Source organism: Sus scrofa, unplaced genomic scaffold (genome assembly GCF_054392235.1).
Source record: "Sus scrofa isolate SSC_HxYL_T2T_F1_AM1 unplaced genomic scaffold, Sscrofa_HxYL_maternal_Yorkshire_Landrace_v2.0 dam_167, whole genome shotgun sequence".
NCBI classification, from domain to species: Eukaryota; Metazoa; Chordata; class Mammalia; order Artiodactyla; family Suidae; genus Sus; species Sus scrofa.
The window spans coordinates 34,913-49,260 of NW_028146972.1; the positions used below are offsets into that span (position 1 = coordinate 34,913).

Genomic DNA, 14,348 nt, shown 5'->3' on the forward strand with positions numbered 1-14,348 from the left:
TCTGGCCAATGCCCCTGCAGACCAGCCCCCGTTTTCCTCCCTGGCACTACCGAGGGGGGCCCGGCCCAGGGCTCTCCAGGAGCCCGCCGTGGGCTGAGTACGGCCGAGGACTGGGCAGGCAGGGCAGCCGGTGGTCGCCGTCCCTCCAGGACACGAGTGCCCCTGCACAGGGGCGGAAGGGGAGGCCCGGGAGCCGGGGAGCCGCGGAGGCCAAGGGCCAGGCCGGCCAGGCCCCAGGGCAGGGCGGGGCGATCCCAGCGTGCGGCCCTGAGGCACTGTCCCCACACCGCTCCACACTGTCCCGAAGCCCCCGAGCGCCAGCCCAGACCCCCGGGACATCCCCCCACCCACCCACACACACACACACACTCCCCCCCGACCCCCGGGACACACCCCCGCGCCCTCACCCCCTCCACCCCTCCGCCCCCACCCCACCCCACCCCCCCGCCCCCCCGGACGCCGGGACACCCCCCCCACTCCCCTCCCCTCCAGCAACGCGCGGCGCTCCCATCCCCCGGCAGCCCACCAGGTGGCGCTCGCTCCCACCCGGCCGCCGCGCCGACGCCCGTGACGTCAGCCGCCCGGCTCCATTTGAGCGCCTCTCGGCAGCCGAGAACTCGGACTTCCCGTGTGGCTCACAACATAACTACTCGGCGTTGCTTCTACAGTGGCTGTGGCTCGACCCCTAGCCTGGGAACCTCCATATGCCGCAGGTGCGGCCACTTGTTTTGCGCTCCCGCTCGCCTCCCCGGCCCGCCCCGGGCCCTTTCGCCTCGCCTTTTGCCCCGGCTCGCCCGCTGCCTTCGCCTGCCTCTCCCGAGCCCACCTCCCGCGCCCCGCACCCCCACTCACACACGCGCTCCCACGCGCCCCCCGCAACCCTCACCCACACTCTCGCACCTCGCAATGCTCTCTCTTGCCTCAAGCCACCGACCCACAGCGGCCGCCACCTGCCCTAAGCGCCGCCACCGCAGCGCCCCCCGCCGCCGCCGCCGCCGCCGCCGCGTCCCTCACGGGCCGGTCCGAGCCTCCTGCCCTCCCCGCCAGGCCCGCTCCCCCGCAGGGCCTGCTGCCCACCTGTGCTCTCCACCCACACCACACCCGCACATCCCTCGTGGCCCGACAGGTCCTTGAAGCCCACCCAAGACCCCCATTGGCCCCAGCAGCCCAGATCCACAAACAAGCAAACAAACAAGCAAACAAACAAACAAAGGCTGCCTCGGGATCACCTGAACCAGAGCTTGGAAAAACCCGCGGGGAGGATCGTTTGGGTTTCGTTGTTTGCAAAGGCTGGCGGGCTGGGGGCGGGGGGGCGGACGGTGGCACCCCATGCCCGAGACGGCCCCGTCAGGTCGCTGGCGCTGACTTGAAGCCTGGGAGGATAGCCTCTTTCTGCACAGGGAACTGACTCGGGTTTGGAGCCCGCAGCTGAGGGCGCTGGGCGTGCGTCCTCAATCCTCCTGCGGTCAGCAATGCAGTGGCTCCGTCTGCTTTGAGTCGGAGGTCGATTCTTACGATTAAAGTCGAGCTGATGTCCAATGTTTCTTCCAGGGGTCTTGGTCCGCCAAGGGACCCACTCGCAGACATTTCCCCGCGCTGTACCGGCGGCTCCCGTGGCCCATCCATTCCACACAGCGCAGGTGGCATCCACAGAGCAGCCCAGGGGCCCATCCCCATCCATCCCAGGGCAGCCCCTTTCCCCCACCTGCCAAGCCCAAGTGTGTGCTCCTTGCCCACCGTCGGTTTCTGGAGTCTGCGGGTGGGTGTTTAGATAGCGCCATCCGTTGCGGCGTTTAGAGTCCACCAACAGGTGATGTCCTAGGGCACTTGTCTTTGCCTTTCTGGCTTCCTTCGCTTAGTATGAGGGTCTCTCGTTCCAGCCCCGCGGCGGCAGATGGCACTCGTTCTGCCGCTTTTTCCTGGCTGTGTGCGATGCCATCGCATGGATGTCCCCGGGCCTTCGAAGTGCACTCACCTGTCAGTGGACCTTTAGGTGGCTTCCAGATCTTGGCTCTGGTGAGTAGTGCGGCGACAGACAGAGGGGTGCCCGGGTCTGCTTCCGGGAAAGTTTGGTCCCGGTGAAATGGAGCTGTTTGGAGGCCGGCTTCGGTCTTTGTGTGGGCCGGCCCGTGTAGGGCTGCTTGGCTGAGACTCTGTCGAGGAGGGAGGCCTTCAGCCACCGGGGCCTCACGGGGCCTCCCCGTGCGGCACCATCACAGAGCTCTCTGTCACTGCCCCTTGTGGGGGTGAGGGAAGGGGCGTGTTGGGGGGGGGGGCGTGTGTGTCGGGGGGGATGGTGGGCAAGGAGCACACACTTGGGCTTGGCGGGTGGGGGCGGGGGTGGGGGTGGGGGAAAGGGGCTGCCCTGGGATGGATGGGGATGGGCCTCTGGGCTGCTCTGTGGATGCCACCTGCGCTGTGTGGAATGGATGGGCCAGGGGAGCCGCCGGTACAGCGCGGGGAAATGTCTGCGAGTGGGTCCCTTGGCTCTGTCGAGGAGGGAGGCCTTCAGCCACCGGGGCCTCACGGGGCCTCCCCGTGCGGCACCATCACAGAGCTCTCCGTCACTGCCCCTGGTGGGGGTGAGGGAAGGGGCGTGTTTGGGGGGGTGGGGTGGGCGGGGTGTGTGCGCGCGCGCGTGCACGCACGCTGGCGGGCGTGGGTGTCCCGGGGCCTGGCCAGCCCTCCGCTAGAGATCAGCACGCGTGGATGCTGACGTGAGGACCAGCAGGGTGACAAGAGAGGCTGCCTGGTGGGTGACCGCGCTGGGCAGAGCCACAACCCGCTCGCCTTTCAGTTCTCCACCCAGGGGCCCCTCCTGCGAGCCACCCATAGGGGTCCCTGGTCCCTCCCTCAGACGTCGTCTCCACCGCGGCCCGAGATCATCTTTCTTCTCCAGTGGGTTCCTTGTCTCTTGCGTACCACCCTCTCCACCCCCCACCCCCACCCCCACCCCCACCCCCACCCGGCTTGCCCTTGGACAGACGGCGAGAAGCTGACCGAGAGACCGAGACAGAGACAGGAGATGAGCCGAGGCCGGTGGGCAAATGGTGCAGAGAGGGCTTGTCCGACGCAGGGTTGCCCCAGAACTTCACACACACGCACGCACACACGGACACACACGCACAGACACACGCCCGCGCACACACACACACGCACACCAGCCCCGGCCCAGCGGCCCGGCGACCCCTCTCTGTGAACGGCCTTGAGGCCACGTGCCGGGCCACGCGGATCCCCCAGTGCCCGAGGGCCCTGGCGGCCCACAGGGATCCAAGGGCAAGGCGGGTGGGAGGCTGGCAGGGTCCACGTGCCACGAGAAGCATGGCTTGCAGGCACGACCTCTGCCCAGAGCCTGTTTCCGCCTGGGCCGACTCCTCCGGCCGCCTCCCAGGCCCACCCTCGCAGCCCTTGGGCCTCCCGGCGGCTCTCTGCGGGCGGGACCTCAGCTGTGGGCTCCGAACCCCTGGCCCTCCCCGGACCCGCGTCCCTCCCTTCCTGTGTCCGGGAAACCCCAGCGAAGCCTTCGGTGCCCGCCAGGCAGGCGGTGGGCCTGCCTTGGTCCGCTCCGTCCTTCCTGACGCGGAGGCGGCTGGTGCTGGGCCTTGCTTGGGCCCTCAGCCTGAGAAGGTCTGTCTTGCCCCAGGAGACCACCCGGCTCGTGTCCGGCCGCCGCCGCCGCCGCCGCCGCCGCCGCCAGGTCCAAGGCGGCCTCGGGGGGCAGGGACAGAGCCGGCCGGGTCTTGCCTCTCCTGCGTTCGCGTGCTTGGGGCTCAGGCCTGTCACCCTCTGGCCGCCGAAGCCCAGCCGCCGGCCCTGCGGTGAAGCCTGGGGCCGAGGGCCATGGCCCCAGCTTCCGGGGCTCGGCTCCGCGGGCTGCCGTGGACACTGGTCGTCTGATCCCAGACGGAGGCAGGGAGGGCCAGCTGGTGGGGCCTGCCGCTCACACAGCCCACCCGCCCTGGACCCGGGGCCCTGGCCGCAGGGCCCCCCCCCGAGGCGAGGTCCTTCTCCGCGGGGGTGGGGTGCTGCTCTCCCTGCGTCCTGTCCTCCGTGGCCCCCCATGGCTCTGAGGACCCGAGAGGCCGGCGCCTGCCTGGGCCTGGGAGGCCCGGTGGGGGTGGAGGGAGCCGGCCCCTGCCTGCCTCTGCACCCTCCCTTCGGCTGCCCCTTGGCCTCCGTGCCCAGCCGAGCCCTGGGACTTCCTCCAAGGCCTTGGGTGGGCTTGCGCCCAGGAGCCCCTGCCAGCAGCCCAGGGAACGGCGGGAACCGGGCCCTCCCTGGCCTCAGCCGGCCCCCGGTAGCCTCATCCTGCTTGGAGCGCCTCGGCTTCCCCCGGGGCGCTCCTTCTCGCGAGCCTGGGGCGCTCCTCGGCGGGGGGCTGCTGTGATGGCATGGCCCGCGAGGGGGACCGTCCTGGGCGTCCAGCGGCGGACAGAGCAGCGTCCAGCAGGCTTCGGGCCCGGCCTGACCCTCCCTCTAGACCCCGGGTGGGCGGCAGGGGACCGGGTCCATTGGGCTGGCGGTGCGGCTCCTTGCTGTGCTCGGGGCCCCGGCTCTCCCGCCCCAGACAGCCACCGGGCCCGCCCCCCACCCCCCATGCCGGGAGGTTCCCCCCCCACTCCACCCCACCCCACCCCACCCCACCCCGCGCCGCCCCCCCCACTCCACCCCCCACCCCCCACCCCCCACCCCCGTGGTTGTGGTCGCCAGCCTCTGGCCAATGCCCCTGCAGACCAGCCCCCGTTTTCCTCCCTGGCACTACCGAGGGGGGCCCGGCCCAGGGCTCTCCAGGAGCCCGCCGTGGGCTGAGTACGGCCGAGGACTGGGCAGGCAGGGCAGCCGGTGGTCGCCGTCCCTCCAGGACACGAGTGCCCCTGCACAGGGGCGGAAGGGGAGGCCCGGGAGCCGGGGAGCCGCGGAGGCCAAGGGCCAGGCCGGCCAGGCCCCAGGGCAGGGCGGGGCGATCCCAGCGTGCGGCCCTGAGGCACTGTCCCCACACCGCTCCACACTGTCCCGAAGCCCCCGAGCGCCAGCCCAGACCCCCGGGACATCCCCCCACCCACCCACACACACACACACTCCCCCCCCGACCCCCGGGACACACCCCCGCGCCCTCACCCCCTCCACCCCTCCGCCCCCACCCCACCCCACCCCCCCGCCCCCCCGGACGCCGGGACACCCCCCCCCACTCCCCTCCCCTCCAGCAACGCGCGGCGCTCCCATCCCCCGGCAGCCCACCAGGTGGCGCTCGCTCCCACCCGGCCGCCGCGCCGACGCCCGTGACGTCAGCCGCCCGGCTCCATTTGAGCGCCTCTCGGCAGCCGAGAACTCGGACTTCCCGTGTGGCTCACAACATAACTACTCGGCGTTGCTTCTACAGTGGCTGTGGCTCGACCCCTAGCCTGGGAACCTCCATATGCCGCAGGTGCGGCCACTTGTTTTGCGCTCCCGCTCGCCTCCCCGGCCCGCCCCGGGCCCTTTCGCCTCGCCTTTTGCCCCGGCTCGCCCGCTGCCTTCGCCTGCCTCTCCCGAGCCCACCTCCCGCGCCCCGCACCCCCACTCACACACGCGCTCCCACGCGCCCCCCGCAACCCTCACCCACACTCTCGCACCTCGCAATGCTCTCTCTTGCCTCAAGCCACCGACCCACAGCGGCCGCCACCTGCCCTAAGCGCCGCCACCGCAGCGCCCCCCACCGCCGCCGCCGCCGCCGCCGCCGCCGCCGCCGCCGCGTCCCTCACGGGCCGGTCCGTGCCTCCTGCCCTCCCCGCCAGGCCCGCTCCCCCGCAGGGCCTGCTGCCCACCTGTGCTCTCCACCCACACCACACCCGCACATCCCTCGTGGCCCGACAGGTCCTTGAAGCTCACCCAAGACCCCCACTGGCCCCAGCAGCCCAGATCCACAAACAAGCAAACAAACAAGCAAACAAACAAACAAAGGCTGCCTCGGGATCACCTGAACCAGAGCTTGGAAAAACCCGCGGGGAGGATCGTTTGGGTTTCGTTGTTTGCAAAGGCTGGCGGGCTGGGGGCGGGGGGGCGGACGGTGGCACCCCATGCCCGAGACGGCCCCGTCAGGTCGCTGGCGCTGACTTGAAGCCTGGGAGGATAGCCTCTTTCTGCACAGGGAACTGACTCGGGTTTGGAGCCCGCAGCTGAGGGCGCTGGGCGTGCGTCCTCAATCCTCCTGCGGTCAGCAATGCAGTGGCTCCGTCTGCTTTGAGTCGGAGGTCGATTCTTACGATTAAAGTCGAGCTGATGTCCAATGTTTCTTCCAGGGGTCTTGGTCCGCCAAGGGACCCACTCGCAGACATTTCCCCGCGCTGTACCGGCGGCTCCCGTGGCCCATCCATTCCACACAGCGCAGGTGGCATCCACAGAGCAGCCCAGGGGCCCATCCCCATCCATCCCAGGGCAGCCCCTTTCCCCCACCTGCCAAGCCCAAGTGTGTGCTCCTTGCCCACCGTCGGTTTCTGGAGTCTGCGGGTGGGTGTTTAGATAGCGCCATCCGTTGCGGCGTTTAGAGTCCACCAACAGGTGATGTCCTAGGGCACTTGTCTTTGCCTTTCTGGCTTCCTTCGCTTAGTATGAGGGTCTCTCGTTCCAGCCCCGCGGCGGCAGATGGCACTCGTTCTGCCGCTTTTTCCTGGCTGTGTGCGATGCCATCGCATGGATGTCCCCGGGCCTTCGAAGTGCACTCACCTGTCAGTGGACCTTTAGGTGGCTTCCAGATCTTGGCTCTGGTGAGTAGTGCGGCGACAGACAGAGGGGTGCCCGGGTCTGCTTCCGGGAAAGTTTGGTCCCGGTGAAATGGAGCTGTTTGGAGGCCGGCTTCGGTCTTTGTGTGGGCCGGCCCGTGTAGGGCTGCTTGGCTGAGACTCTGTCGAGGAGGGAGGCCTTCAGCCACCGGGGCCTCACGGGGCCTCCCCGTGCGGCACCATCACAGAGCTCTCTGTCACTGCCCCTTGTGGGGGTGAGGGAAGGGGCGTGTTGGGGGGGGGGGCGTGTGTGTCGGGGGGGATGGTGGGCAAGGAGCACACACTTGGGCTTGGCGGGTGGGGGCGGGGGTGGGGGTGGGGGAAAGGGGCTGCCCTGGGATGGATGGGGATGGGCCTCTGGGCTGCTCTGTGGATGCCACCTGCGCTGTGTGGAATGGATGGGCCAGGGGAGCCGCCGGTACAGCGCGGGGAAATGTCTGCGAGTGGGTCCCTTGGCTCTGTCGAGGAGGGAGGCCTTCAGCCACCGGGGCCTCACGGGGCCTCCCCGTGCGGCACCATCACAGAGCTCTCCGTCACTGCCCCTGGTGGGGGTGAGGGAAGGGGCGTGTTTGGGGGGGTGGGGTGGGCGGGGTGTGTGCGCGCGCGCGTGCACGCACGCTGGCGGGCGTGGGTGTCCCGGGGCCTGGCCAGCCCTCCGCTAGAGATCAGCACGCGTGGATGCTGACGTGAGGACCAGCAGGGTGACAAGAGAGGCTGCCTGGTGGGTGACCGCGCTGGGCAGAGCCACAACCCGCTCGCCTTTCAGTTCTCCACCCAGGGGCCCCTCCTGCGAGCCACCCATAGGGGTCCCTGGTCCCTCCCTCAGACGTCGTCTCCACCGCGGCCCGAGATCATCTTTCTTCTCCAGTGGGTTCCTTGTCTCTTGCGTACCACCCTCTCCACCCCCCACCCCCACCCCCACCCCCACCCCCACCCGGCTTGCCCTTGGACAGACGGCGAGAAGCTGACCGAGAGACCGAGACAGAGACAGGAGATGAGCCGAGGCCGGTGGGCAAATGGTGCAGAGAGGGCTTGTCCGACGCAGGGTTGCCCCAGAACTTCACACACACGCACGCACACACGGACACACACGCACAGACACACGCCCGCGCACACACACACACGCACACCAGCCCCGGCCCAGCGGCCCGGCGACCCCTCTCTGTGAACGGCCTTGAGGCCACGTGCCGGGCCACGCGGATCCCCCAGTGCCCGAGGGCCCTGGCGGCCCACAGGGATCCAAGGGCAAGGCGGGTGGGAGGCTGGCAGGGTCCACGTGCCACGAGAAGCATGGCTTGCAGGCACGACCTCTGCCCAGAGCCTGTTTCCGCCTGGGCCGACTCCTCCGGCCGCCTCCCAGGCCCACCCTCGCAGCCCTTGGGCCTCCCGGCGGCTCTCTGCGGGCGGGACCTCAGCTGTGGGCTCCGAACCCCTGGCCCTCCCCGGACCCGCGTCCCTCCCTTCCTGTGTCCGGGAAACCCCAGCGAAGCCTTCGGTGCCCGCCAGGCAGGCGGTGGGCCTGCCTTGGTCCGCTCCGTCCTTCCTGACGCGGAGGCGGCTGGTGCTGGGCCTTGCTTGGGCCCTCAGCCTGAGAAGGTCTGTCTTGCCCCAGGAGACCACCCGGCTCGTGTCCGGCCGCCGCCGCCGCCGCCGCCGCCAGGTCCAAGGCGGCCTCGGGGGGCAGGGACAGAGCCGGCCGGGTCTTGCCTCTCCTGCGTTCGCGTGCTTGGGGCTCAGGCCTGTCACCCTCTGGCCGCCGAAGCCCAGCCGCCGGCCCTGCGGTGAAGCCTGGGGCCGAGGGCCATGGCCCCAGCTTCCGGGGCTCGGCTCCGCGGGCTGCCGTGGACACTGGTCGTCTGATCCCAGACGGAGGCAGGGAGGGCCAGCTGGTGGGGCCTGCCGCTCACACAGCCCACCCGCCCTGGACCCGGGGCCCTGGCCGCAGGGCCCCCCCGAGGCGAGGTCCTTCTCCGCGGGGGTGGGGTGCTGCTCTCCCTGCGTCCTGTCCTCCGTGGCCCCCCATGGCTCTGAGGACCCGAGAGGCCGGCGCCTGCCTGGGCCTGGGAGGCCCGGTGGGGGTGGAGGGAGCCGGCCCCTGCCTGCCTCTGCACCCTCCCTTCGGCTGCCCCTTGGCCTCCGAGCCCAGCCGAGCCCTGGGACTTCCTCCAAGGCCTTGGGTGGGCTTGCGCCCAGGAGCCCCTGCCAGCAGCCCAGGGAACGGCGGGAACCGGGCCCTCCCTGGCCTCAGCCGGCCCCCGGTAGCCTCATCCTGCTTGGAGCGCCTCGGCTTCCCCCGGGGCGCTCCTTCTCGCGAGCCTGGGGCGCTCCTCGGCGGGGGGCTGCTGTGATGGCATGGCCCGCGAGGGGGACCGTCCTGGGCGTCCAGCGGCGGACAGAGCAGCGTCCAGCAGGCTTCGGGCCCGGCCTGACCCTCCCTCTAGACCCCGGGTGGGCGGCAGGGGACCGGGTCCATTGGGCTGGCGGTGCGGCTCCTTGCTGTGCTCGGGGCCCCGGCTCTCCCGCCCCAGACAGCCACCGGGCCCGCCCCCCACCCCCCATGCCGGGAGGTTCCCCCCCCACTCCACCCCACCCCACCCCACCCCACCCCGCGCCGCCCCCCCCACCCCCCACCCCCGTGGTTGTGGTCGCCAGCCTCTGGCCAATGCCCCTGCAGACCAGCCCCCGTTTTCCTCCCTGGCACTACCGAGGGGGGCCCGGCCCAGGGCTCTCCAGGAGCCCGCCGTGGGCTGAGTACGGCCGAGGACTGGGCAGGCAGGGCAGCCGGTGGTCGCCGTCCCTCCAGGACACGAGTGCCCCTGCACAGGGGCGGAAGGGGAGGCCCGGGAGCCGGGGAGCCGCGGAGGCCAAGGGCCAGGCCGGCCAGGCCCCAGGGCAGGGCGGGGCGATCCCAGCGTGCGGCCCTGAGGCACTGTCCCCACACCGCTCCACACTGTCCCGAAGCCCCCGAGCGCCAGCCCAGACCCCCGGGACATCCCCCCACCCACCCACACACACACACACTCCCCCCCCGACCCCCGGGACACACCCCCGCGCCCTCACCCCCTCCACCCCTCCGCCCCCACCCCACCCCACCCCCCCGCCCCCCCGGACGCCGGGACACCCCCCCCCACTCCCCTCCCCTCCAGCAACGCGCGGCGCTCCCATCCCCCGGCAGCCCACCAGGTGGCGCTCGCTCCCACCCGGCCGCCGCGCCGACGCCCGTGACGTCAGCCGCCCGGCTCCATTTGAGCGCCTCTCGGCAGCCGAGAACTCGGACTTCCCGTGTGGCTCACAACATAACTACTCGGCGTTGCTTCTACAGTGGCTGTGGCTCGACCCCTAGCCTGGGAACCTCCATATGCCGCAGGTGCGGCCACTTGTTTTGCGCTCCCGCTCGCCTCCCCGGCCCGCCCCGGGCCCTTTCGCCTCGCCTTTTGCCCCGGCTCGCCCGCTGCCTTCGCCTGCCTCTCCCGAGCCCACCTCCCGCGCCCCGCACCCCCACTCACACACGCGCTCCCACGCGCCCCCCGCAACCCTCACCCACACTCTCGCACCTCGCAATGCTCTCTCTTGCCTCAAGCCACCGACCCACAGCGGCCGCCACCTGCCCTAAGCGCCGCCACCGCAGCGCCCCCCACCGCCGCCGCCGCCGCCGCCGCCGCCGCCGCCGCCGCGTCCCTCACGGGCCGGTCCGTGCCTCCTGCCCTCCCCGCCAGGCCCGCTCCCCCGCAGGGCCTGCTGCCCACCTGTGCTCTCCACCCACACCACACCCGCACATCCCTCGTGGCCCGACAGGTCCTTGAAGCTCACCCAAGACCCCCACTGGCCCCAGCAGCCCAGATCCACAAACAAGCAAACAAACAAGCAAACAAACAAACAAAGGCTGCCTCGGGATCACCTGAACCAGAGCTTGGAAAAACCCGCGGGGAGGATCGTTTGGGTTTCGTTGTTTGCAAAGGCTGGCGGGCTGGGGGCGGGGGGGCTGACGGTGGCACCCCATGCCCGAGACGGCCCCGTCAGGTCGCTGGCGCTGACTTGAAGCCTGGGAGGATAGCCTCTTTCTGCACAGGGAACTGACTCGGGTTTGGAGCCCGCAGCTGAGGGCGCTGGGCGTGCGTCCTCAATCCTCCTGCGGTCAGCAATGCAGTGGCTCCGTCTGCTTTGAGTCGGAGGTCGATTCTTACGATTAAAGTCGAGCTGATGTCCAATGTTTCTTCCAGGGGTCTTGGTCCGCCAAGGGACCCACTCGCAGACATTTCCCCGCGCTGTACCGGCGGCTCCCGTGGCCCATCCATTCCACACAGCGCAGGTGGCATCCACAGAGCAGCCCAGGGGCCCATCCCCATCCATCCCAGGGCAGCCCCTTTCCCCCACCTGCCAAGCCCAAGTGTGTGCTCCTTGCCCACCGTCGGTTTCTGGAGTCTGCGGGTGGGTGTTTAGATAGCGCCATCCGTTGCGGCGTTTAGAGTCCACCAACAGGTGATGTCCTAGGGCACTTGTCTTTGCCTTTCTGGCTTCCTTCGCTTAGTATGAGGGTCTCTCGTTCCAGCCCCGCGGCGGCAGATGGCACTCGTTCTGCCGCTTTTTCCTGGCTGTGTGCGATGCCATCGCATGGATGTCCCCGGGCCTTCGAAGTGCACTCACCTGTCAGTGGACCTTTAGGTGGCTTCCAGATCTTGGCTCTGGTGAGTAGTGCGGCGACAGACAGAGGGGTGCCCGGGTCTGCTTCCGGGAAAGTTTGGTCCCGGTGAAATGGAGCTGTTTGGAGGCCGGCTTCGGTCTTTGTGTGGGCCGGCCCGTGTAGGGCTGCTTGGCTGAGACTCTGTCGAGGAGGGAGGCCTTCAGCCACCGGGGCCTCACGGGGCCTCCCCGTGCGGCACCATCACAGAGCTCTCTGTCACTGCCCCTTGTGGGGGTGAGGGAAGGGGCGTGTTGGGGGGGGGGCGTGTGTGTCGGGGGGGATGGTGGGCAAGGAGCACACACTTGGGCTTGGCGGGTGGGGGCGGGGGTGGGGGTGGGGGAAAGGGGCTGCCCTGGGATGGATGGGGATGGGCCTCTGGGCTGCTCTGTGGATGCCACCTGCGCTGTGTGGAATGGATGGGCCAGGGGAGCCGCCGGTACAGCGCGGGGAAATGTCTGCGAGTGGGTCCCTTGGCTCTGTCGAGGAGGGAGGCCTTCAGCCACCGGGGCCTCACGGGGCCTCCCCGTGCGGCACCATCACAGAGCTCTCCGTCACTGCCCCTGGTGGGGGTGAGGGAAGGGGCGTGTTTGGGGGGGTGGGGTGGGCGGGGTGTGTGCGCGCGCGCGTGCACGCACGCTGGCGGGCGTGGGTGTCCCGGGGCCTGGCCAGCCCTCCGCTAGAGATCAGCACGCGTGGATGCTGACGTGAGGACCAGCAGGGTGACAAGAGAGGCTGCCTGGTGGGTGACCGCGCTGGGCAGAGCCACAACCCGCTCGCCTTTCAGTTCTCCACCCAGGGGCCCCTCCTGCGAGCCACCCATAGGGGTCCCTGGTCCCTCCCTCAGACGTCGTCTCCACCGCGGCCCGAGATCATCTTTCTTCTCCAGTGGGTTCCTTGTCTCTTGCGTACCACCCTCTCCACCCCCCACCCCCACCCCCACCCCCACCCCCACCCCCACCCGGCTTGCCCTTGGACAGACGGCGAGAAGCTGACCGAGAGACCGAGACAGAGACAGGAGATGAGCCGAGGCCGGTGGGCAAATGGTGCAGAGAGGGCTTGTCCGACGCAGGGTTGCCCCAGAACTTCACACACACGCACGCACACACGGACACACACGCACAGACACACGCCCGCGCACACACACACACGCACACCAGCCCCGGCCCAGCGGCCCGGCGACCCCTCTCTGTGAACGGCCTTGAGGCCACGTGCCGGGCCACGCGGATCCCCCAGTGCCCGAGGGCCCTGGCGGCCCACAGGGATCCAAGGGCAAGGCGGGTGGGAGGCTGGCAGGGTCCACGTGCCACGAGAAGCATGGCTTGCAGGCACGACCTCTGCCCAGAGCCTGTTTCCGCCTGGGCCGACTCCTCCGGCCGCCTCCCAGGCCCACCCTCGCAGCCCTTGGGCCTCCCGGCGGCTCTCTGCGGGCGGGACCTCAGCTGTGGGCTCCGAACCCCTGGCCCTCCCCGGACCCGCGTCCCTCCCTTCCTGTGTCCGGGAAACCCCAGCGAAGCCTTCGGTGCCCGCCAGGCAGGCGGTGGGCCTGCCTTGGTCCGCTCCGTCCTTCCTGACGCGGAGGCGGCTGGTGCTGGGCCTTGCTTGGGCCCTCAGCCTGAGAAGGTCTGTCTTGCCCCAGGAGACCACCCGGCTCGTGTCCGGCCGCCGCCGCCGCCGCCGCCGCCGCCGCCAGGTCCAAGGCGGCCTCGGGGGGCAGGGACAGAGCCGGCCGGGTCTTGCCTCTCCTGCGTTCGCGTGCTTGGGGCTCAGGCCTGTCACCCTCTGGCCGCCGAAGCCCAGCCGCCGGCCCTGCGGTGAAGCCTGGGGCCGAGGGCCATGGCCCCAGCTTCCGGGGCTCGGCTCCGCGGGCTGCCGTGGACACTGGTCGTCTGATCCCAGACGGAGGCAGGGAGGGCCAGCTGGTGGGGCCTGCCGCTCACACAGCCCACCCGCCCTGGACCCGGGGCCCTGGCCGCAGGGCCCCCCCCCGAGGCGAGGTCCTTCTCCGCGGGGGTGGGGTGCTGCTCTCCCTGCGTCCTGTCCTCCGTGGCCCCCCATGGCTCTGAGGACCCGAGAGGCCGGCGCCTGCCTGGGCCTGGGAGGCCCGGTGGGGGTGGAGGGAGCCGGCCCCTGCCTGCCTCTGCACCCTCCCTTCGGCTGCCCCTTGGCCTCCGAGCCCAGCCGAGCCCTGGGACTTCCTCCAAGGCCTTGGGTGGGCTTGCGCCCAGGAGCCCCTGCCAGCAGCCCAGGGAACGGCGGGAACCGGGCCCTCCCTGGCCTCAGCCGGCCCCCGGTAGCCTCATCCTGCTTGGAGCGCCTCGGCTTCCCCCGGGGCGCTCCTTCTCGCGAGCCTGGGGCGCTCCTCGGCGGGGGGCTGCTGTGATGGCATGGCCCGCGAGGGGGACCGTCCTGGGCGTCCAGCGGCGGACAGAGCAGCGTCCAGCAGGCTTCGGGCCCGGCCTGACCCTCCCTCTAGACCCCGGGTGGGCGGCAGGGGACCGGGTCCATTGGGCTGGCGGTGCGGCTCCTTGCTGTGCTCGGGGCCCCGGCTCTCCCGCCCCAGACAGCCACCGGGCCCGCCCCCCACCCCCCATGCCGGGAGGTTCCCCCCCCACTCCACCCCACCCCACCCCACCCCACCCCGCGCCGCCCCCCCCACCCCCCACCCCCGTGGTTGTGGTCGCCAGCCTCTGGCCAATGCCCCTGCAGACCAGCCCCCGTTTTCCTCCCTGGCACTACCGAGGGGGGCCCGGCCCAGGGCTCTCCAGGAGCCCGCCGTGGGCTGAGTACGGCCGAGGACTGGGCAGGCAGGGCAGCCGGTGGTCGCCGTCCCTCCAGGACACGAGTGCCCCTGCACAGGGGCGGAAGGGGAGGCCCGGGAGCCGGGGAGCCGCGGAGGCCAAGGGCCAGGC

The 14,348-nt window shown here is 70.8% G+C and overlaps 1 long non-coding RNA gene across 1 annotated transcript in view; it reads left to right on the top strand.

Moving 5' to 3' along the window:
- Nucleotides 1-14,348, top strand: part of LOC146394307 (uncharacterized) — an 86,568-nt gene that overhangs the window by 22,959 nt on the left and 49,261 nt on the right. The window contains exons 7-9 of the long non-coding RNA XR_014836259.1: nt 1,881-2,016; nt 6,608-6,743; nt 11,308-11,443. This is a non-coding gene — a long non-coding RNA (uncharacterized LOC146394307). The remainder of the gene's footprint in view (nt 1-1,880; nt 2,017-6,607; nt 6,744-11,307; nt 11,444-14,348) is intronic.